Below are 22,197 nucleotides of genomic sequence, written 5' to 3' on the forward strand. Positions count from 1 at the left end.
CCCTCCTTGAGAGTGAAACATCTACATAATTATTTGGAATTCAGTTCTGCATTGGAGATTTGTCTCCTCGTTCCCATTTATTTATTCAATCATTTATTTATATCAATATGGACTCATGGAAATTTATTTTATACTTCAGGTTATAATCCAAAATACTTTATTTCATTTCTCAAATTGTTCCATCTTTGGCCACTGGGAGTCCTTTTAATTGGCTCCTTTGGGGTTTTTTGAGCACTTCCTTACTTTCTGACACTACGAGATACTCTGGGCTCATCTTGTATATTTCCTGCCTCAGTCCCAGAATCAGCCTTTACTCCAAGGAGCCCTGGGGTATAGAAACCAAGATCTGAGTGCTAGGTGTGCTTATCGGTATTGGGGTAGAGTTGCTTATAGACCCTCCCAGTTGACAAAGGAAGGAAATATATGTGTGTATACTAACCCATGTATATATACATTTCTATTAGTATTGCTTATGTAACCATCTGTATCTATATTAAGCTATACATGGCCCCAACTCTATTACCACATGATCATTCTAGCCTTCTCCCCTTAACTTGTCTGTAACCTTTCATTCCAACAGCGAGAAACCTGGCTCCCACCATCTGCTATCCGTTTCCTTAATTGCTCAACTCCAGTATACATGTATATTATTTCAGATGGCTAACCCATATTTCTATGGGAAACAACCTGATCAACTAGAGTAGAGTGCTTACGTGCTGTTCCTTTGTCTTTGCTTTTACAGACTCCACTGATTTCCAGAGTGACTTAGCATCTTTCTTCCCATTCCCTTTAGTGAGGTGGTTTTAAATTTTTGTAAAACAGTTAGATTCTTTGATCATGTTCTACATTCTGTCCTATGACCTCCCAATCTCCTAAGTGTTTTGTTTGTTTGTTTTTTAATGTGCATAGATTGAGGCTCACTCTTTGTACTGTTAAGTTCTGGGGGTTTTGACAATCACTGTGTCATGTATTCACCATTTCGGTATCACACAGATAGTCCTACTATCCTGAAATACTTCTTGTGCTTCATCAATTCAACTCTCCCCCCCACCCCTGATCAGTTTACCATCTCTATAGTTTAGCCTTTTCCAGAATGTCATATAATGGAATCATACAGTGTGTAGCTTTTTCAGACTGGCTTCTTTCACTCAGCAATACTCATTTAAGATTCATCCATGTCTTTGTGTGTCTTGATAGCTCATTTCTTTTTATTGCTAAATACTATTAAACTGAGTCAGTCAGTCCATGGCTTATCTAGTCACCCATTAAATGACATCTTGGTTACTTTGGCAATGATATTTTTGTTAATTCTGAATAAATTGCTTCTATAAATACTTATGGGCTGGTTTTTGTGTGGATCTAAGTTGTAAAATCAGTTGAGGAAACACCTAGAAGTGCAATGGTTGGATCATATGGTAAGAGTATTTTTGTTTTATAAGAAACTGCCAAACTCTTTTCCAAAGCGTCTGTACCATTTTGCATTTCTGTCAGTGATGAATGAGAGTTCCTGTTGCTCCACATCCTCGCTAGCAACTGATATTGTCAATTTTTTTTTTATTTTATTTTAGCCATTTGATTAGGTATGCTGTGATTTCTTGGTATTGTTTTAATTTGCATTTCCCTAATGACAAATGACATTGAGCTTCTTTTCATGTCTATTTCATATATTTAGATATCTCTCTTCTTTGATGTGCTGTCTATTCAGGTCTTTTGTCCATTTTTAAATTGGGTCATCAAATAACTTTTGATTGTTTTAAAACAAATCAAATCCACCTCTGAGAGAGGAGGGTCAAACTCAACTGAGCACCGTCCACATTTTGGTAGGACACCTAAGAAATGTTTGTGGAATAACATTCCATGGAGACCTGGAACCCCAGACCTAAAAGACCCTTCAGAGTTCTTTTATAGGAGAGGAAAATGGGATCTTGAAAGGGAGAGTGGTAGGGTGGTAGAGGCAGCTATTACTCACCACAGGCCCATGTGCTTCCCGCCACTCCCCAGCCCCCTCACCGTCAGGTGGGAATACAAGAGTAGTCCTGGCCAGTAGGCTGTGAATGGAGATGTTGTCTGTCATTTCTGAGCTGAAGCATTAGAGAGCCAGGACATAGCTCTCCTGCTCTTTTCTGTCCCTGCGGGCACAACCATGGAAATCACGTGTTGAAATTTGATATATCCAACGTCTGGGGTCCCTAACTGACTATGTGGAGCAGAGCCCCAGCCAATCTGCCTGGGCTAATAAAGTGTGTGAGCAAGACAGAAACCTTGGTGGCGTGGATCCGCTGAGATTCACGGGTTCATCTCTTACTGCAGCACAGCCTGGCCTACCCTAACTCTCACAGCCAGTCACCGGGTCATGCTTTTGGCATAAGGCTTACATAATCAGAGTCCCCCAAACCTGGTGGTGTGCTGGCCCCGGGGAAATGTTGCTTAAAGGAGAGAGATCATCTGAATGAACTAACATCTCCTGAGACCTACCACACATCTGGCCCCATGTAGGCACTGAACCGTCATTATCCCAGCTCTGTCCAGAAGGTCCAGCTCTCTGCTCAACTGCCTGGTCTTGCCATTCACCGGGCCTTATCTCCCCAGAGGACACATGGGAGTTGACATATCACTGGAGCTAAATTTCCCAACAATAGAACAATCCTTGTGGGATACTAAGGTAGCTCTCCCCACCCTCAAGCCCTCAAAAGTCCCTATAAACTGCATAGCCCCCCCCCAAGTGTTACCTAAGGGGAAGCAAGTCTCAGAAGCTCTGTTTAATCTTCTGCTACATCTTTTTTTTTTTTTTTCCACATCCAGAACTTGCTTTCTGCTAACCTCATCCTTTCCAGAAGTGGAAGACATTCCCATCCCATTTATTGTCCAGAAGACACGCACCCGCCAGCATTTAACACCCCTCTTCTCCAGCCCCGCCCTGCCTGAAGCAAATTGCCCTGGGCTGGGCCCTGCTGAAACAGCCACATTCTCCCAGCCTTCTAATCACAATATCTGGGGGCAGGATGCAGCCGTTAGGGCAGGGAATGAGCCTCTCTCTGTGTGAAGTGAAGTGATGTTCACAGGACTCAGAATCAAGACCTTGACCTCATTAGTGCAATGTTCTGGTCAGTGGGCTTGCAGAAACGTGATGTTGTTAATTAAGCGCCGATTTATTTAATCCCTGGTCTTGTGAAATGCATGCATTTGCCCGCCTCTATTTTCCCCAGGGACTATAAACTCCTGGGGACACAGCAGGGGGTGGACCAGGAGGGGGTGAAAGGACCAGCCTCTGGTCACCCAGACCTGGATTCAATTCACTTCCTGACTATTCTGACCCTGGGTAACCTTCCTGAGCCTGGGATTGGGTAAAGATTACGAACTTGGCACTGCGCCTGGCACGTAGGAAGCTCTCAGTAAATTATAGCCATTATTATCATACTGTTAATTATTGTTTTAGTCTATCAACTGAAGAATGATTTTCCATTGCTCCCTCTTGATTCTTCAGAGGCAGTAATTTGTAGACTGGCATTGTCCAAAAGAACTTTCTGCCACGATGGAAATGTTCAATATGGTAGCCCCTAGCCACGTGTGACTATCGAGCCCTTGAAAGGTGGCTGATACAGCCGAGGAACTGAGTTTTTAGCTGTATTGAATTTTAGTGCAAAGTTAAACGCAGAAGCCCCTGACTGATGATGGTTCAACTTACGATTTTTTGACTTTATGATGGTGCAAAAGTGACACGCATTCAGGAGAAACTGTACTTGGAATTTTGAATTTGGATCTTTCCCCCGGGCTAGCAAGAAGCAGTAGAATACTCTCTAATGATGCTGGGCAGTGGCAGTCACAGCTCCCAGTCAGCCACGTGATCGCGAGGGCAAACAGCCCATACACTTACAATGATTCTTCCCCATACAACCATTCTGTTTCTCACCTTCAGTATTCAATAGATTACATGAGATGGTCAACACTTTATTATAAGATAGGCTCTGTGTTAAAATGATTTCACCCAATTGTAGGCTAATGTAAGTGTTCTGAGCCCACCCTGAGCTATGATATTCAGGAGGTTAGGTGTATTAAATGCATTTTCAACTCGTAATATTTCCCACTTACAGTGGGTTTGTCAGGTTGTAACCCCGTAAGTCGGGGAAGATCTCTAGTCTCATGAGTTTAGTGGCTACTGTATTAGGCTCTTCAGGTGCAGAGGGCAAGAGCTCAGGCTCCGGGGTAGAATGCCTGGCTTCCCAACCTACTTCCTAGCTGTGAGACTTCGAACCAGTTCCTTGGCCACTCTGGGCCTCAGCTTCCTCATCCGTAAAGTGTGGATATTATAGTAGAGGAGTGCTCCCCTTATCCGCGGTTTTGCTTCCTGCGGTTTCAGTTACCCGCAGTCAACCAGCCCAGAAGCAGGTGATCCTCCCTCAGGCATGGGATCAGAAGGTCAACAGCAGCCTACCTCTGTGTCACAATGCCTGTGCCATTCCCCTCACTTCTTCTCCTCACGTAGGCACGTTATCCTCTCATCACAAGAAGAAGGGTGAGTAAGTACAATAGGATATTTTGAGGGAGAGAGCACATTCATGTAACTTTTTTATAACCGTATGTGGTTACACTGTTCTATTTTATTGTTATCGTTGTCCATCTCTTGTTGTGCCTAATTTATAAATTAAATTTTATCATAGGTATGTATGTGTGGGAAAAAACATAGTGTATATAGGCTTCAGTGCTGTCCGTGGTTTCAGGCACCCACTGGGGGTCTTGGGAGGTACCCCCCCGGGTAAGGGGGGGAAGAGGTACGGAGGGCGGTTGTGAGGATTAAATGGGTTAATCTGTATAAAGTGCCCCATTTTGGAGGTGCTTAAGGAATGTTAGCCTTTATTATTGCCTATACCCCATGGACAAGACTGTGTCTCCCATCCTGAGGGCCTCCGTCTGCCCCTGCTCTGAATTTCTCATGGGCCCCAGCCCAGGGCAGAGAAAACAGCATCACTGGCCAGGGAGGGAAGGGGACTCTGGAATGCCTACAGGAGGAGGTGGATGGGCAATGCTCCTCTCCCCACAGTAGTGGTGGGTTTCTCGCCCTTCTCGAGTGGGTGCGGCCCACAGGAAGCAGGCTCTGGTCCTGGCTGGGGCTCTGAGGGCAAGGCAGCCTGAGAAAGGCAGTTCAGGTGGGCTCAGGGACAAGGGGCTTTCTCCATCCCAATCTCCCAGGCAGGGGAGCCATAGAAGCTGAACTGCGTGCCCTCTACGGCATCTCCCATCGTGGTCACGCTCTGGCCCACCTGCCAAACTCAGTCAGAAAAGACCAGATGTCAGGAGGGCTCTCCCAGAAAGCTTCTAAGAAATGGAAGATCTGGGTCGGGTGCCAGAGCCCTGGAGCGGGGTCTTTGGAATTCCCCCTTCCTTCTCGCCCCGATGAGGAACTGAATGCCTCCATTTCAGGGAATGGGTGCAAGCCTGTGTCCTTTCCCCTCAATTTTGTCCTCTGCGAGGGGTGCAAGGGCCACGTGGGGATTTCCGGATCCCGGGATCTTGGTGCCGCCAGAGGCATAGCCTCAAATTCCCCCAAAGAATTCATCAATATCAGAAGCCACGGACCACCCCCCCCCACCCCCCAAAGGGCTCGCAGTCTCTGCCTTCATCCCAGCTCACTCTTCACCTGTCCCACACTCAGTAGGAAATGGAAGGGTCTGCAGGCACCGTCCAAGTCTCCTCTGGGAGGTGGCCTGAGAGAATACCTCCTCCTTCCTCCCCAGTATCTGGGACTCCTGCTTCTGCAGCCAGGAGCAATCCACACTTCGGAGCCCCAGAGAAATGCCACAGTCCTGTGGAACACAGTCTTCAAAGACAGGGCACGGGGCAGGGGCCATCTTTGTTCCACTTTCCCTGATTTCAGGGTAAGAGACAGCAGGAGGCACCCAGGTTAGACTCCAGGAAGGACTTCCTGGTGTGGGAAATATGAGGTGGGTGATAGGAGCCAGTGATATTCAACCCTCTAGGGAAGGGCTCTGGCAGAGAGAGCCGATAAGAAATCTGGGATTTAAAATACACAGGATACGTGGCTGATATAATCTCTCAATTAGCTGGATTTGGAGTCAGACAGACTGAGGTTTAAATCCTAGCTATGCCACTGACTGGCTGGCCATGTGACCTTGGGCTAATTGTTTAATGATGCCTCTATTCAGTTTCCTCATCTGTAAAATGGAGATAAAGAGATTTACCACCCAGGCTGTAGTGAGGGAGGCCTGTGGGTGAAATGGCCCTAGCCCAGTGCCTGGCATAAACCGGGGTACAGAGAGGTGGCCAAGTCTGAGCTCGCCGGGGATTTAGGGTGCAGTGGACAGCGAAGACTTACAGGAAGCTCGGCTGGGGGTAGAAAGAGAGATCATCACAGCTGGAGACAGCCTTGGGGCCCTGCTGCTGACAAACGAATGGGCCCTTCTCCCTATGCGGGGCTGAGAATCTCTGTCCCAGCCCTGCTCTTACACCCCACTTCAAGGCAATCATGGGGGGACAGTATGAGAACTGGGACACCGCCCCCCCAGAGATCTCTGTTCTGCCAGCAGACCCCCTATCCCATCTTGATCTGGGGACCCTCCCTTCACGGGGCCAGCCAGAGATAAGTGGCTTCCTGTGGTCTTACTCCTTCCCAGGCAAGCCCCTCAGGGAGTCCTGAGAAAGAGCCGGGGCTGGGGGCCAGCCTGCCTGGCCTGCTTCAGACCCGTGCTGCTGAGCAGCGGGGCAGGGCGGCCTTTGGTGAGCTGGGGAGCCGGCTGGTGCGCAGGTCCGCAGGGGACCCACTTCCCACCAGACTCAAGCATAAATTGAAAGCCCATCTGGAGCTCTCAGCAGGGACGGGAAAGAAGCTGGCTTTGCTCAGAGGGTACTGTGGCATCAGCTGGCTCTAGCTTGAGCACATTTGAGGGCCTCCCTCCCCCACACCTCCCGACAGGGGTGAGAAGGACTCTGGTCACTGGGCTGTAAACAGCCTCCTAAAGCCAGCTCAGGTCAGACTCCCCACTGCCAAGGAGGGAGACCAAGAGAGGGTGAGGGCTTGGGAAGCCCAGTGCTCTGTGACCCAGTGGGTATCTTTAATTCAGGTTTAGGTTCCTGGATCTAAAGGAACAAAGCTCTGTCTTAAGACACAGCCTCCATTCCTTAGACTGGGGGTTCCCTGGGAGCAGGGCTGTGTTCCCCATCTGATAGTCCTGGGGGGTGGGGCCCATCAGCTTTGACTTACTCCCACCATCTGAATAAGACCAAGGTGTCTCCAGAAGGGCGAAATCTCTAACTTGCGGTTGTGGGGTATCTGAGAGTGATTCATTACCAAGGTGGGTAACTCTTTCCTGAAAAGCTGTGGACTCCCGGAAGCTCTCTCGGTCTTCCCCTTACCTCTGCTGGTCCTTCCAGGAAGAGGAGCCAGGGGGCAGGCAGGGCACTGTGGGACCAAGCACGCAGCTGAGGTAGAAAGCGTGGCCCCTCCTGTTCCCTCGCCCGCCGCCTGCCCCTCACCCCCAAGCCAGCCCCTCTGGCCTCTCTGCGGCACTGCCTTGCCCAGGGCCGCCCCACCTGGGCCCCCCTCCCTTCCTCCTTTGCCCACAGAGGAGGGTGCACGGCTGCCCACTGCCAGGCACAGAGGATAAAAATACCCAGTGGAAAAACACATGGCTCCAAGTCAAACATTAACCTGCAAGACCTGGCATTCTGGCCACGGTGTCCCTTCCCAGGCTACCTGGCCACCAACGTGCAGCTGCTGACAGTGTCCTTTCTCCTGACCATCATTGTGACTCTCAGACATTTACCCACACATGTCCAGCAGGAAGCACCCACCTGAGGACCCCAAGGGCACGGGTCTGGCCAGCCTGACCGGACTAGTAACTGCAGGGGGAGGGGGGTGACCCTCCCTCCACGCAGCCTGGGGTCTTCCCTGAAGCGCTCTGAGCTTCCAGGTCAGCCCAGCTCCCAGGTGAAAACAGCACCTCTGACCCTCCTCTGGGGGAAGAGCCCAGCTCAGAGAGCCTGGGTTCCTCGGGTTGCCCAACCTTCTGCTGCAAAGCCAAGTTCACTTCCAGTCTGGAAGGAATAATAACTGGTAGTGGGGAGGGAGGGAGTGGGAAGAGCAGAGAGTCTAACCAATGGGGGTACTCAGAGCTCAGCAAGCTGGGAAGCCACCTGGAGGAGGTGTTGGAAGAGGCAGGCAGGTGAGAAGTTCCAGCCCTGTCCCTAACTTACCCTGTGTGTCCAGTTCTGGTGTTTGCTGGGGCTGGGGAGACCAGAGGGACCGCTGTGCCCACCTGACTCAGTCAACACACCTCAGGGACCACCTGGTACCACCAGGCAGGCCTACTCATCAGCATCACCACAGCTGCCTGAGGCTCAGCTGGGCGACAGCCTGCCCCCCTTGCCCCCTGCTCCTCATACCTCTGGGGTCCGATGCCCAGGGGTTCTAGGAAATGCTTGTGCCTTAGCCTTGAGCCTGAACCAAATGCCCCATTTTCTGCCAAGGAAGCTTGACTATGTACAATGGAAAAAGAGTAAACTCCATCTGGGCACAACACGACTGCCCCATCATTCTGGCTGGCTGGAGGCCAGTGGGCCCACTTGGAGCCCCAAAAAAGGACTTCGGGAGCCCAGGACCAGGGATGCCCTCCTGGCCACTTTGATGTCTGCGGCAGCATCACAATGGCACAGCGGACAGAGGGTGTGTAAATATTAACTTTGAAGGGGAAGCAGAGGGTCTGAGCAGAGATCAGCGGGGCCTTGCCCTCCACTCCTGGGCCAGCGGAGAGCTTTCCCTCTGGGGATTGGCCTCTGCAGGCCCTATCACCGGGTCGAGAGTCCAGCACTGGACAGAGAGTTGGGAGGCCTGGCACCTGGCCTCTGAGGAACCGTCAGGCTTCCCCAGGCACAGGAATTCCTACCCAGGACCGTCCCGCAGGCTCCTGGGGATTTTTCCCACCCGGCTGGCTGTCACCGTGCCGGAACAGGGCTCTAGAAATTGTGCCCGAGGCCTTGCACTGCTGCCAACCCAGCTGGGCCACATAGGAGGCCTCATGGGCTTTGGAAGCCTGGTGTAGAGCCCAGTTCTGCCACTTAAGTAGCCACATGGTCTTGTGTGAGTTACTAAGCCTCTCTGAGCCTCAGTTACCTCATCTATACAATGGGGACAATTATGTTCAGCTCTCAAAGTTTCCCAGAGATAAGTTAGCCTATCCCTCTGTTAGTGCCTGGCAAATGAAATTATTCCATAAGTGGTTGTTCTGGTTAGTTTTTCTTTCCATCCTGGGCCCCAGTTTCCAGATCTGTAAAATGAAAATAATCACACCCTGCTCACTCACCGGACTTCGTGGGCTGGTCTCTATATCGTTGCCCACAGACATCGGCCCATAACTGTGAGCACAACTGTTACCTGTTCCCCTCTCTGTGCCTCAGTGTCCTCACTGGATTCAGTCATCTCTCAGGACCCCCACTGGAGCTCCAGGACACTCGTCACCTGCTCCCTGAACACAATCACACACCCCCGCTCTTCCCCCCTTCTGGCCTGGGCTGCAACTGCATCATATCACCCTCATTATCGTGCTGACATTTGCTTTGGCTCACAGAGCAATTACCTGTTAAATTGAACAAAGGCCGAGAGAGAGGCCGATAACAGGTCAGCCAGAGGCCCTGGCTTTGGAGAGAGAAGCAGGCAGAGGTGTTAGCCCGAGCCCTGACCTCGGGCCCAAGAAACAAAGCTAGTGATGCCGGGAGGTGGGTGTGAGGTGGGCTAAGGATTAATTTCCCCCAGCTGAGGAGCCAGAGCTGGGGGGAAAGGAGGGATGTTTGCATCTGGATGCCATCTGGACAAGGGCAAACACCGAGGGGCCACTCGAGGAAATGCCTGAGCGGCAAATCAAATCCTGCAAAGAAATTGCCGAGCCCTTGAAATGAATGTCTGAGGGAGAGGAATGTGTCTGGGAGTGCTGGTGGTGGTGGGGAGACCAGGTCAGGGAAGGAAGCCAAGGGATGGAAGAAGGGACCAAGCCTCGGGGCCTCTGGGTAAGCGGGCCTCCCTGGGCTGGACCTCTGGGCTGGGGGTGATGCGGGCAGGGTCTCCAAACACACAGGAGGTCTACATTGCCTCAGAATTCTGGGACTGGTTCCCTGTAGTCCCCCAACCCCTTGCCAGACCCAGGACCTAGAGTGCTGCTACCCTTCAGATCCGTGTGTGCTGATACAGCACCTACTGTGTGCATAGCCACAGGTGTAGAAAGCCTAGCCTCTCAGGTGTGGATTGGTGTAGTGTGGTGGCTTTAGGTTCTCACAGACTCGTTTAAATCCCCTCTCTCCTTAAATTGGCTTTCACAAAATTTAACCCTCCCGGGCAAGCCTCCATTTTCTCATTTGTAAAAGTATAAGCTTGCAGCTTCTTGGGCCTTCCCTGGGAGTACGACCAGTGCGAACCCTAAGTGGGGCTCCAGAGCAAGGCAGGAGGCCTGGGGGACCCTCAACCCTCCATGGGCTGGCGCTTGCATGGCCCCCTCCACCCCCCTCCCGATGCAACAAGGCTGGCACCGCCCCAGCCCTGCCTGTGGGAGGTACGCTCTGATGCAGCCCCAAGGGGGAGGTCAGGAAACACAGTCCCCAGTCAGCTGACAGCTGCGGGACCCGGACACAGGGGCCTTCTCCCACCGCTCCACGGCGCGCCAGGCCAGACGGGCCCACGCCAGTATGTATGCTCTCGTGCACGCGCATTTGTGTGCTCGCACGTGTAAGTACGGGGGCGTTTGCGCATGTTTTCTCATCTGTGGATGTACACATGTGCTCATATGTTTGCCTGTGTATATTGTGTGTGTTTATTTGTATGTGTTTGGGGCAGATGCCTGTGTGTTTTAATGTGTGAAAAGCATGTGCACATGTCTGTGTGACTATGCGTTAGTATGTTATGCAAATGCGGGTCATATGTTTACGTGTGTACACACATATATTTACACATGTGTGTGTGTTTATGTGCCATATGTGTATAGGCTATGTGAGTCTATGTACGTGGGAATATACGATGTGCTGGGTTTGTGTCTGTAAATACATGTGTTTATATAATGTGTTTCCGTGTTGACATATGTCTGTGGATATAATGCATCTGCGTGTAACTGGCATGCCTGTGTATCACGCGTGGACGTGTGTGTGCCTGTGTGTATGGATGGATATATGAAATGCAAGCACGTCTGTCTGTGTCTATTACATGCCCTGTGGAAATGTGTGTTCCTAATTAGCACATGTGAATAGCGTATCTATATGTTTGGCTATTTGTATGTGTAACGTGTGTGGTGTGTATGTGCCTGTGTCTGTAGGAGGCAGCCTAGCCTGTTAGGAACAGCCCTGGGCTTGCAGCCAGAGGAGGGGGTTCAGACCTGACAGCGAGGCCTTGAGGCACTTATTTGGCCTTTCTGAGCCTCTGTAGGCCCAGCTGTAACCACACCAGCTCTGCTCCCTGCCCCGCCTCCCACCTGTAAGGCCCGTGGTGGACGAACACGCGGACAAGTAGGCAGCTGAAGGCAGGACCACCCCGCCCAGCGCAGGAAGATCTGCTGGGTAAGCCCTGCTTCTAGCATTGCAGAGGAGCAGGACACAGGGCCTGCCCTCACCCAGCTTACAGTCTGGCCATAGGGACAGACATCAGCAGGAACACAAGGAAGGGCCTGCAGGAGATTGGCGCACAGATGGGCTCTCAGGGGCCAGGAGGGGTCAGGTGGGCACAGACCCTGCAGGGGGAAGAGCCGGGGTTCTCAAATCCTGGCTCTGCCACTTCCTTGCTCGGGGATCGTGGGAGAGTCACTTAACTTCTCTGTACCTCAATGTCTTCATCTGTAACACAAGATCATAGAGTGTACATCTCTGAGAGCTGTTGTAAGGACCGAGTGAGTTCATACACGGAAAGTACTTAAAGGGTGCCCGGCACATAGGAAGTGCTCAATAGATGTCAGTTGTAATAAAGTGAGAAGCCACTGAATTCCTTCTAAGTACATAGAAAATTAAGTGAACAACCAAAAGGACCATCATCAATTCCAGAGAGAATAAAACATTATGCAAAGAAAAAAAAACCACAGTTTACAGTTTACTAAATGGCTCACTGCTGGATGTCAATGCTTTCACGAGGTCATGTCCATTCTCATCTAACTAGAATGACATGGGGATTATGGGAGGGGAGGGAGGGAAGGTTACGCCTAGAAGGATGGCCAGAGGCACCAGAAGAATCTGTCATGGCAAGTGAACGTGGTCACCTCTGCCGAGTGAGACTATTGTTTGTACCTTATAGAACCTTACAGATCCGAGTGACTCTTAGGTGACTCATAAACAACTTTGATACAGATTTTTATAAAATCCACTGAAATACATCAAGTAGAGACCTGTGCCTGTGGCCAGGTGTGCCTGAGCTCTAAGTAGTGGACGGGGTGCTGTTGGCTGTCCGTCTCAGCAGAGGGCAAGACAACACCAGCATGGAGTCTAAGGAGCAGGGTTGCGGTGGGGGGGGGGGCAGCTCTCCCTCCCCCCTCCCCTGGGGATGACTTTCCGTAAGAGCGAGAGGGTGTCCTGGCAGCTTCTCTCTGGTTTTCCAGTGATGCTGACCGCGGACCATTATTACTCTGGCTGCCCTCCCCTCTCTCTCAGCTGCCTATTTAGTTATCGGTCTAAATGCATGGGTAAGAAGAAATGCAATAAAGAGTCACGAGGACGTCTGTGCTGTTTGAGATGTGCCACTGTTCTAAGCCTTTTCCGTGTTTTAACTCATTTAATCCTCACACCTATCCTTACAATGATCTGTTTTGATTTCTATATCAAAGATGAAGAAGTGAGGCACAGAGTGGTCGTTAGGTAACGTGCCGAAGGTCACGTAACAGAGCCAGAAACGCAACTCGGGCAGTCTGACCCTGGAGTCCATGCTCTTAACCACAAAATATTCTAGAATGAGTGAAGGAGCAGGGTGGGGAAAGAGATGCTACACTTGGCCCAGGGCCTTGGGGGCTGCTGGCGAGACCCTGTTGGACATGGCAGGGAGAGGCCTGGTCCCCGCCGGGGGGGGGTGGGGAGGATTATCAGGCTGGCATCCCCACCAGCGCCCTAGCAATGGAGTCCTGTTTGGGTCACCCATGCGGGGCCAGCTGAGTGCTAGGGCCAGGAGGGGCCAGGGCCAAGAGGCCTTCGGATTCCAAGCTACTGAGGTCAGTCCAGAAATCCAGGCCTGGCCCCCTTGGCTCTTCCTCACTGTGTGCCTGCTCATCTGTATACCATTCCCTCAGGGAGTCCACAAATTCCCACCGAGGGCTCATGCTGTGCTGGAAAGTGGGTCCAGGCTCCGGAGTGCTGGCGTTTGAATCCTGGCACCTCCTAGTTGTGTGACCTTGGGAGACAAGTCAATCTGTTCTGTGCCTCAGTTTCTTCTCTGTACATGAAGATGGTACAGCCTTGATCTCACAGAGTTGTGAGGATTAATGAGTTAACATCTGTGAAGAGCTTAGCGCGTGCCTGAGCCACGTGCTCAATTCTTCTAGCTACTGTCTGTCCTTGACTTTTGGGGGTGTTAATAATAACAGCATTGCATTGGAGCTTCACCCACTTAATCCCTAGGAATGGTGATGAGTAAGAGCTTGCCTGTCGGCCCTCATGGGATTTTCAGTCCACTGAGGGGAGCTTGGGCAGATAAGTAACTACTACACGAAGGCATAAACGGGGTAACTGTGCCTGAAGGTGAGCACCTAACAGTCTCTGCTCCTGGACAACTAGCCCATGGGCAGCAGGCTCAGGGAGCCCCAGAGGCAGCAGATCCTCCTCCTCCTTCAATCAGGAGAGCAAAGCAGACAGGCTGATTGAATCCCCAGAGTGCCCAAAGGGGCTAGGTGGGCCTTGGAAGGAGGCACCCCGGAGGCATGGGGGAGCCGCTGTTCCAAGGCCAGTGAGCAGGGCTTGAGGGAGCCCAGGCCCATGGACGCAAGCATGCAGCCTACACTTTGCTTGTTCTGTCCCCCTCTCGGCCAAGTCCAGGCATTCTTGAGGGCCAGAGCCCTCGCCCACCACGTGGCCGAGGAGACTTCCCAGTCCTTGCGACAGTGTCTTCTCCGGGATGTGAATGATGTGGCTTCAGATTGCGGTCAGCCTCCTGAGGTCCTGCTTCTTGGCAGGAGGGGTGTGCTGATGGTGCTGACGGGTGCAGGCCTGGCCCCAGCGGCTGGCCCATCTCCCAGCCCTAATGAATGTCCGGGTAGTCTAGGGTCTTCCTCAGGCTGTGATCTCCCTGGACACTCTGGGAGAAGGAAGGCCAGGACCGGCCAGAACCCCAGTGCCCGTAATGCCTCACCAGCGGCAGAGGCGGCGGGGGGGGGGGGGGGTGGAGACGGGACACCTGTGCCCACCAGCCTGCCTCCAGCCCCACTTCTATTCCATTGTTCCTTCTCTGAATGTGTGTCGTGTGTGGGCTTGGTGCCACCCACCATCGTGCCCTCCCTGTGAGCCAGGAGTCACCCCCCTCTTACAGATGAGGAAAAGGAGGCTCTGAGAGGTTAGTAAGAGAGCTAGAAAGAAGCAGAGTGGGGACTGGATGCCGAGCTGTCTAATTCCCGAGCCCAGGCCTTGCTTACTAGCACCCATTCGTCTTCCCTCCGAGGCTCAACCCATAGGAGAAATCGTGAGAACACTCACTATGTAGTTGCTACGTGCCAGTCACTACCTGACAGCACTACGTGTCTCCACGCCTCCCATCCTCACATCACAGAGATGAAGAGCTTGCCCCAGGTCACACGGCTTTGAACCCAGGAGTTCCGGCTCCGGAGTGGCTCCTGCTCCCACACTCCCAGACAAATGCCAGCACCTCAACCCAGGGCAATGCTGTGCTGCTCTCCCTCCATGGGGTGTGAGCAAATGCCAACAGATCTCCCGGATAGACTGAAGGGAAAAAGCCAAGGAACAGAAGAGCGTGGTCAGGAGGCCACTGTTTCTATGAGGGAACCCCAAAAACATAACCTTGGCCGATCACGGAGGCTGAGGGCCCTGAGGCTGGGGTGTGGCAGGCCTGGGCGTATGTGGCCTCGAGGTGTGAGAGCAGGTGTGACCTCTGAGCTCCAGCAGACACAGGACACAGGGGCTGCATCCCCAGGTGGTGCTGGCTTATTGGCAGGTCTGGGACTCGTGACATCTGGCTGGAAAAGGTCCTGTGGGAGACATCGAGGGGGCCCCCACGTGTCTCAGGCAGCCTTTGGTCCCACATAGAGCTGATAGTACCAAGCTCAGGATCAAGGGAAGTGGGGACATGGCAGGCAAGGCAAGGCTTGGTCAGGCCTCTAAGAGGCTGGGATCAGAGGGCTCCACCACCTGCCTAGGGTGCTTTTTAAAATCTAGTTTCCCAGGGGCCCTGGGTGGGCTCAGTTGGTTAAGCATCGGGTTCTTGATCTCAGGATCTTGAGTTCAAGCCTTGTATTGGGCTCCATACTGAGTGTGGAGCCTACCTAAAATAAAAAACTAAAATAAAATAAGATAAAATACAGCTTCCAAAGACCCAACCCTTGGAGACCCTAATTTATTAAGAAGTCCAGCAAGGGGGCGCCAGAATGTATAGTTGTATTTGATTTAAAAATTATTTTCATATATTTTTGAAAAGGTGAAAAGAACAGAGGAAAGAAGGAGGAAGGCAGGGGGCAGGAGGAAGAACCAACCAGTACTGAAGAGAGTCCGGTGACAAGCAAGTTTCTCTCCTGTATTCCTTTCTGGGGACTGTCCCCCAGGGCCAGCAATGGCTAGCTATTTGCCTTCTCTCTGGAGATGTTCTAGGCACACACAGCGCCGTATGGATGCATCGAGAGCTGCCTCATTCTTTTGCATGATGTTTTTGTAAAGACGATGTACTTGTATAAAGCTTCTCCGCAAATGCTGATAAACAGCTAGCTTTGGAAAAGGCTAGTTTAGAGAACTTCTTTGGAGCCAACAGCTCTGGATTTGAATCTTGATTCTGTCATTTACAAGTTTAAGTGACCTCGGGCAGGATATGTGACCCCTCCAAGTTCCAAGCCTTAGCTCTCCTGTGCATGGAAGGGGGTAATAATGGTAGAGTTTTCATGGAGATTAGAAATAATTTATGGCGAGCGCCTGGTGCCTACTAGGAGTGAATAATAATGGGGGGTTGAGACATTTACAAACATGCAGAAACGTGAGACCGATCACAATGTTTGAGCACATACAAAGAGTTCAGACCCGGGCAGCCGGCGGGATGAGTGCCTTCAGCTCTGCCCCAGGAAGATTCCCAGGAAGAACAAGGTGGGAGAGGGAGCTCCCCATCTGGAGTTCACCAGCAGTGTCGGGAGGGGGCTGGGAGGGCGGGGTTCCTTCCCAGGAGGAACTGACAAGGCTGGCCTGCGCTCCGCTTTGGAGGATAATCCGGTGTTGGTCCACATGGCAGGTGTCCCTAAATCAGGGCTGGCAGGGTCAGCCCTTACTGGGAACCACAGCCACAGGGAGACTGGGTCAACTGTCACAGGAGCTTCTGCTAGGCTCAACTCTCTGCTGTCCCTTGGCCTGGTGGCGCCAGGGACTGGGACTTCTAATGGGCACCCTATCCAGCATGGGGCACACACAGGAGCTAAACAAATCTTTGTAGAATTACCTTTTGGATCACAAAACTCACTGGAAAAAGAGAATTCCATGGGATTCTGAAGAAAAGGGGATGGGCTGAGCCAGGAGTGGCTTCAAATTCCAGCTCCACAATTTCCTGGAGGTGTAAGTTCAGGTGCGCTCTGTAACCTTCCCAAGCCCCATTCTCCTTTGGAAACCAGGGCCATCTTTGAAGGATTAAGTGATAGAATGTCTCTAAAGCAACTCGTTTAGGGCTTGCTACATAGCAACGATAATAGTCTAAATTCATGGTTTTCCCCTTTCAAAATGGACGTTGTTGGAATTCAATTAAATACATTTGCAAGTGAATTTGAGCCCTTGTCACTCAAGTTGGGAAAGTTTTATCATGGAGATTTTTCGACAGGAGATGAGTTCTAAGTTAGTGTTGAAAAGGCAGATGGATTCTAATGAATTCAATGATTTTTATTGAGCACCTACCAAGTGCCAGACTGGATCTTATGCCCTGGGGGTAAAACAGTATACAAGGTAGGTCCAAATCCCTGCCCTGTGAAGTTTCCATTCTAGCCTAGGACTAAAGCTCCCGGTCTGGCAAGGAGACTTTTCCAGACCCAAATAAACCCCTCTCCTGGTCTTTCTCCACTAAGAGGGTCAGTAAAGCTCTTTTCCACCCAGGAAAAAATGGCCTGGCTAGTAACATAAGGACACTTTGCTAACCCTGTAGGCACCCACTCTGGGCATGACCTGCAAGAATCACATGAGGTAAGGGGCTGGCACTGCCTAGCAAGAGGCTCCAGGCAATGGTAGAGCACCTACCCCATTCTGGCCTCTGTCCAGACTCAAAATGGCTCCCTCCAGATAGCTACCTGAGGAGCCCTTGGCCTTCTCTGGACAAGTAATGAAGTGGATGGGTAAGGATGAACCCTGTTTCCCAAAGGCCCAGCTTATTTGGTGCTTCTCTTTGTTGACTCTCTGGGCTATGTCTCCTCCTCCTTCAGACTGGGGCTCCCCAAGGACAGGGCTGCACCTCCTCCTTAGACTGGGGCTCCTTGAAGCAAGGCTGTGTTTCCCCCTCAGACTGGGGCTCCCTGAGGTCAGGGTTTCCTCTCCCCCCTCAGACTGGGGCTCCCTGAGGTCAGGGTTTCCTCTCCCCCCTCAGACTGGGGCTCCCTGAGGTCAGGGTTTCCTCTCCCCCCTCAGAGTGGGGCTCCCTGAGGGCAGGGCTGAGTCTCCCCCCTCAGACTGGCTCCCTGGGGGCAGGGCTGTGTCACCCCTCAGACGGGCTCCCTCAGATCAGGGCTTCTTCTCCCCTTCAGACTGGGGCTCCCTGAGGGCAGGACTGTGTCTCCAGTCGGAGTGGAGATTTTCTCCTTTTCCTCCTCTTCCAGGCTCTGGAACTTCTGAGGTGATATCCTACAAATTAAGGGCTGTGCTGACTCAAACCCAGCTCTCCTGATATGATTTCCTTAAACTCCCAATTTGGGCTCTGTATTCTAACGAGCTCCAGTGTCATCTCTGCTCTATCTATTCACAAAGCCATTTGGAGGCCTGGCTGCCAGGCTAGGCGGCCTGGGGAAAAGGGGCAGTCTAAGGCCTGGTGCTTTCTCTCCTTCTCCTCTGTGGGAGCTATTAGGCAAGTGAGGCATTTATTTTCTGAGGCCCTCAGTATTTAGCTACAGGATTAGTTCTAGTCCATTTACTCACCAAGTCCACTGGCCAAACGCTGCGACCAGAAAAGCACATCTCTCTTGCATAATAAATGTTTAATAACGACAATTGGGATTGACCAGAAAATGCCCCGGTTGGCAGTCCTGAAGCCACACGGGCTCCAGGGAGCGATTAAAGTTCAGCTCCACTGCCCTGTCCCACCTAATCTGCTTGTCTCCAGGCCCTCTGGGCACCAGGCAGCCTTCCTGCCTGCTTCCTCTGCCACCTGCCCACCCATGACAACAGAGCTGGCAGGAGTGAATCCCACAGCTGCTCCAAGAGCCTCTGTTGTGTTTTTGTACAGTCCTGCCTCCTTCAGCCTGGCAACTTCCCTCAGACTGGGGCCCCCTGAGGCAGGGCTGTCTCCCCACTCAGACGGGGGCTCCCTAAGGCAGGGCTGTGTTTCCCCTCAGACTGGGGCTCCCTGAGGGCAGGGCTGTCTCCCCCCTCAGACTGGGGCTCCCTGAGGGCAGGGCTGTGTTTCCCTCTGAACCCCAACCCCGACTGAGCCTGGGATCTACCTTCTGCACGTCTTCCCACGCAGCCCAGCACAGAGCTAGTGCCACCTGAGGCTGCCCTGTGCCCAGGCCCCAGGCTCATTTGCGAACAAAGACCAGATCTGTGTGCCTGCTGGCAGATGTTAAAGATAACCCCACTCGGGCCTTTAGGAATTAGTCTAAAATATACGATTGTATTTCAGGAGCCTTAAGGGTGTTTCTGAAACCTTGGGGCCCAAGACGGTTATAACATATGTCCATTTTAGACTTCGGAAAATAGGGCGCTATAATTGGAAAAGTTAGCGAAGCGCTAAGTACAGGGAGCCGGTCTCTTTACATCTCAAATACCAGGTATTTAGGTGGCTTTCTTGGAACCTGGCATTAGGGACACATGTGAATGGGCCAGGCTCATTTCTGGGGAGTGAGTGGGAGCAGCCGGTGAAGGTGCTGGGGCAGGGCAGGTAGCGCCATCTCTGGGCCCAATGCTAGCACCCCTGCTGCCTGGCACACGGACCCCAGACTCACCTCCCTTTTTTCCTTCCTCTTCTCTTCTGACCTGGGCTTTTGGAGGTTCCCAGGAACACTTCATAGACTCGGGTCTAGGGCTTGTGCCCTAAAGCATTCCAGATTCCAGCCTTTTCTCCAAGGGCGGAATATGGGACTCCTGTGGTTTGTCAGAGTGTGGGGGCTTTGCCACCCCTTGGGTACTGGTGCCAGACTGTCTGAGTTCAAATCTTCCCATCTCCACTTAGGCAAGTTGCCTAACCTCTCTGGGCCACAATTTCCTCATCTATAAAATGGGATGAAAGTTATAATACTTACCTCCCAGGGTTGTTGAGATGATTAAGGCAATAACTTATATAAAGCACTTTGCACCGTGCTTGGCACATAGCAAGAACTCAAGAATGTTAGCTACCATAATTATATTTTAAAAGGGTTAACATATTTCCAAAGAAATCTTTCATTAGACCTAGACTCTCTGCTGATCCTGTCCTTCCTGGAGACCCTTCTATACCTCTCTCACCTTGACCTCGTGCTGGGATCCAGGGAAGTTCCTTTTTGTCACAGTTCATTCATTTGCTCATTTGTTCATTTATTCCTCCAATGTTTACTCACGTGGGCATGAGGGAGGCCATTGTAGACACAAATAGCCTTTGGCTGCCAAATGCTGCCCAACCCTGATCTGAGTGATAGGGCACGTCGGCAGCTTTATGAAAAAGCAGGGATGGTCCATGGAGCCCACCCCCATTGAAGAAGCTACAAATCCAAGCGGGAGGGGAAAGGATAAACACTTGGCAGGGGTCGAGGGCAGGGCCTGGGGTTCTGGAGGGAAGAGTAGGCACGCTTACATATCTCCAGAGCATCAGCAACTTCCCAGGTTGTGTTTTAGTATCAAGGTGTAAGGAAGAGACATTTGGCATTTGGGTGTAAAAGGAACCATGGTGGATTCCATTTTTCCAACAGTACAAAGGGCCCTGGGCCATCCACCTGTGTTTCAGCTGCCTCGTGCTGTGTAACAAGCTACCCCAAAAGCTAATGGCTTAAGACAACAATTATTTATTTGATTCCAATTCTGCAGTTGTGACAGGGTATGGCAGGGTCAGCTCATCTCTGCTCCGTGCCTCAGACTGTAGGATTTCCTTCCTGAATGACTTCACTCCCATGCTGACAAATTGGTACAGGGTCTGCTGGGGCCAAGGGCGACACCTCAGTTCTCCTCCACGTGGCCTTTCCTTATGGCTATGTTGAGCTTCTCAAGATCGGCAGCTGGGTTTGGAGAAGAGGCATCCCAAGAGTTAGTGTCCCAAGAGGACAAGCCCCACCATGCAAATGCTTGCCAAGTCTCTGCTTATAGCCAGCATACTTTGTAAGGTCCCTTTGGCCAAAACAAGTCACATGGCCAAGTCTAGAGTCATTGTGAGCAAAGGTCACACAAGGGTATGAATACTGGAAAGGATGATCAAAGTAATAGTCTACTAAACCCTGGGGTTCCCAGTCTCACCAGTGACCAGACACATCTAGACTATACTCATTCTACTATACTCATATAGTGAGTATATAAGTTCAGCTACCAGGACAAAGAAACCCCCAAATACAGAGGCTTCAACAGAATAAAAGTTGATCATCCAACTAGGTAGTTCAGGATGATAGGTGGCTTAACTGTGTCAGGTATACACCCTCCTTCAAACTTGTCATACTGCTTTCCTCAATTTCTCCATGTGGTCCAAAATAACTGCTCCAGTTCCTGCCATCACATCTGCATTCCAACCAGTGGTAAACGGAAAGACGAAAGAGAGTGCTCCTTCCTTGCCATCTCATTGGCCAGGACCTAGTCACAAGCCACATCTAAACCGCAAGGGAAGGAAAATGTAGCTTCTGGTGGAGAGCTTTGTACCCAACCAAAACTTCTATTACCATGGAAGAGGAGAACAGATATAAAGGAATAATTGGTGGTCTCAGTCATAGGAAACAAATGACCAGCCCCAGGACATTCTGTCTGCCAATCTTGTGAGCTAGAAGGGACCATATTCCTGACATCAGGAGCAGAGATTTTAAAAATGACCCTGAACTATGGCTCATGATAAAAAGAGAAGGGTGGCCCATGGGTGGCAGGCAGCCTGGGCTTTGCACAATCAGAAACCAGCCCGACCTCCTAGGAGCACCATTTCCTACCGGTTCTATCAACGTCACGCCCAGGGGCAGGTTTTGAGCATCTCCAACGCATGGCAGAGGAGGGTCCATGGAGAGACCACTCACAGTTCCACAGAGGATGCCATGAACTCTCCACCAGATCCCAAAGCACTGGCTGTGTGCGGGCTCCAAAGGGCTGAGATGGAGTTCTGGGCTGTGGAGGCCACGGTCACGGGTGGAATCCCACGAGTAAACCTGAATCCCTGGTTTCCGAGGGCGACTCTGGTGTCACCACCACCCCCAGCTAGCCTGCAGCTGTGAACAGCTGACCAGGGCAGGCAGCTCAGGTGGCTACTGATGACAGGCTGACCTGGAGTTGCCGGCTCTCCCGGCCCACAGGGGCTTCTCCTGCCTCGGTTCTGCCAGCAACCTAGCCATGTGTCTCTCACTGTCTGTGTCAGCTGCATAGCTTCCTCTGGAGCATGCCACCTCCCCAGCCTTCCCCTCCTTGATGGAAAGCTCTTTGCTTCAGAGCCACAGCAGTGGGCACTTGGTCGCCCACCGGGTCTGAGGACAGAGAGCGGGAGAGGACCCTTAGCATCTGAGCAGTACGATGGCACAGCTTCCAAGTACAACGCTGCAGATACAAGGGCTCTTTCCCCGGGGCTTGGAGGCAAAAGTGGGCCCGCAGCCCAGAATCAAGATGAGGTGAAAGCCCCATAAGAGCAGACGTGGGATACAACTCGAGGACAAATCCCACAACCTGAGCAGCGAATTGTTTCAGCCCCCTGGA

The sequence above is a fragment of the Zalophus californianus genome, chromosome 7 (assembly GCF_009762305.2).
Source record: "Zalophus californianus isolate mZalCal1 chromosome 7, mZalCal1.pri.v2, whole genome shotgun sequence".
NCBI classification, from domain to species: domain Eukaryota; kingdom Metazoa; phylum Chordata; class Mammalia; order Carnivora; family Otariidae; genus Zalophus; species Zalophus californianus.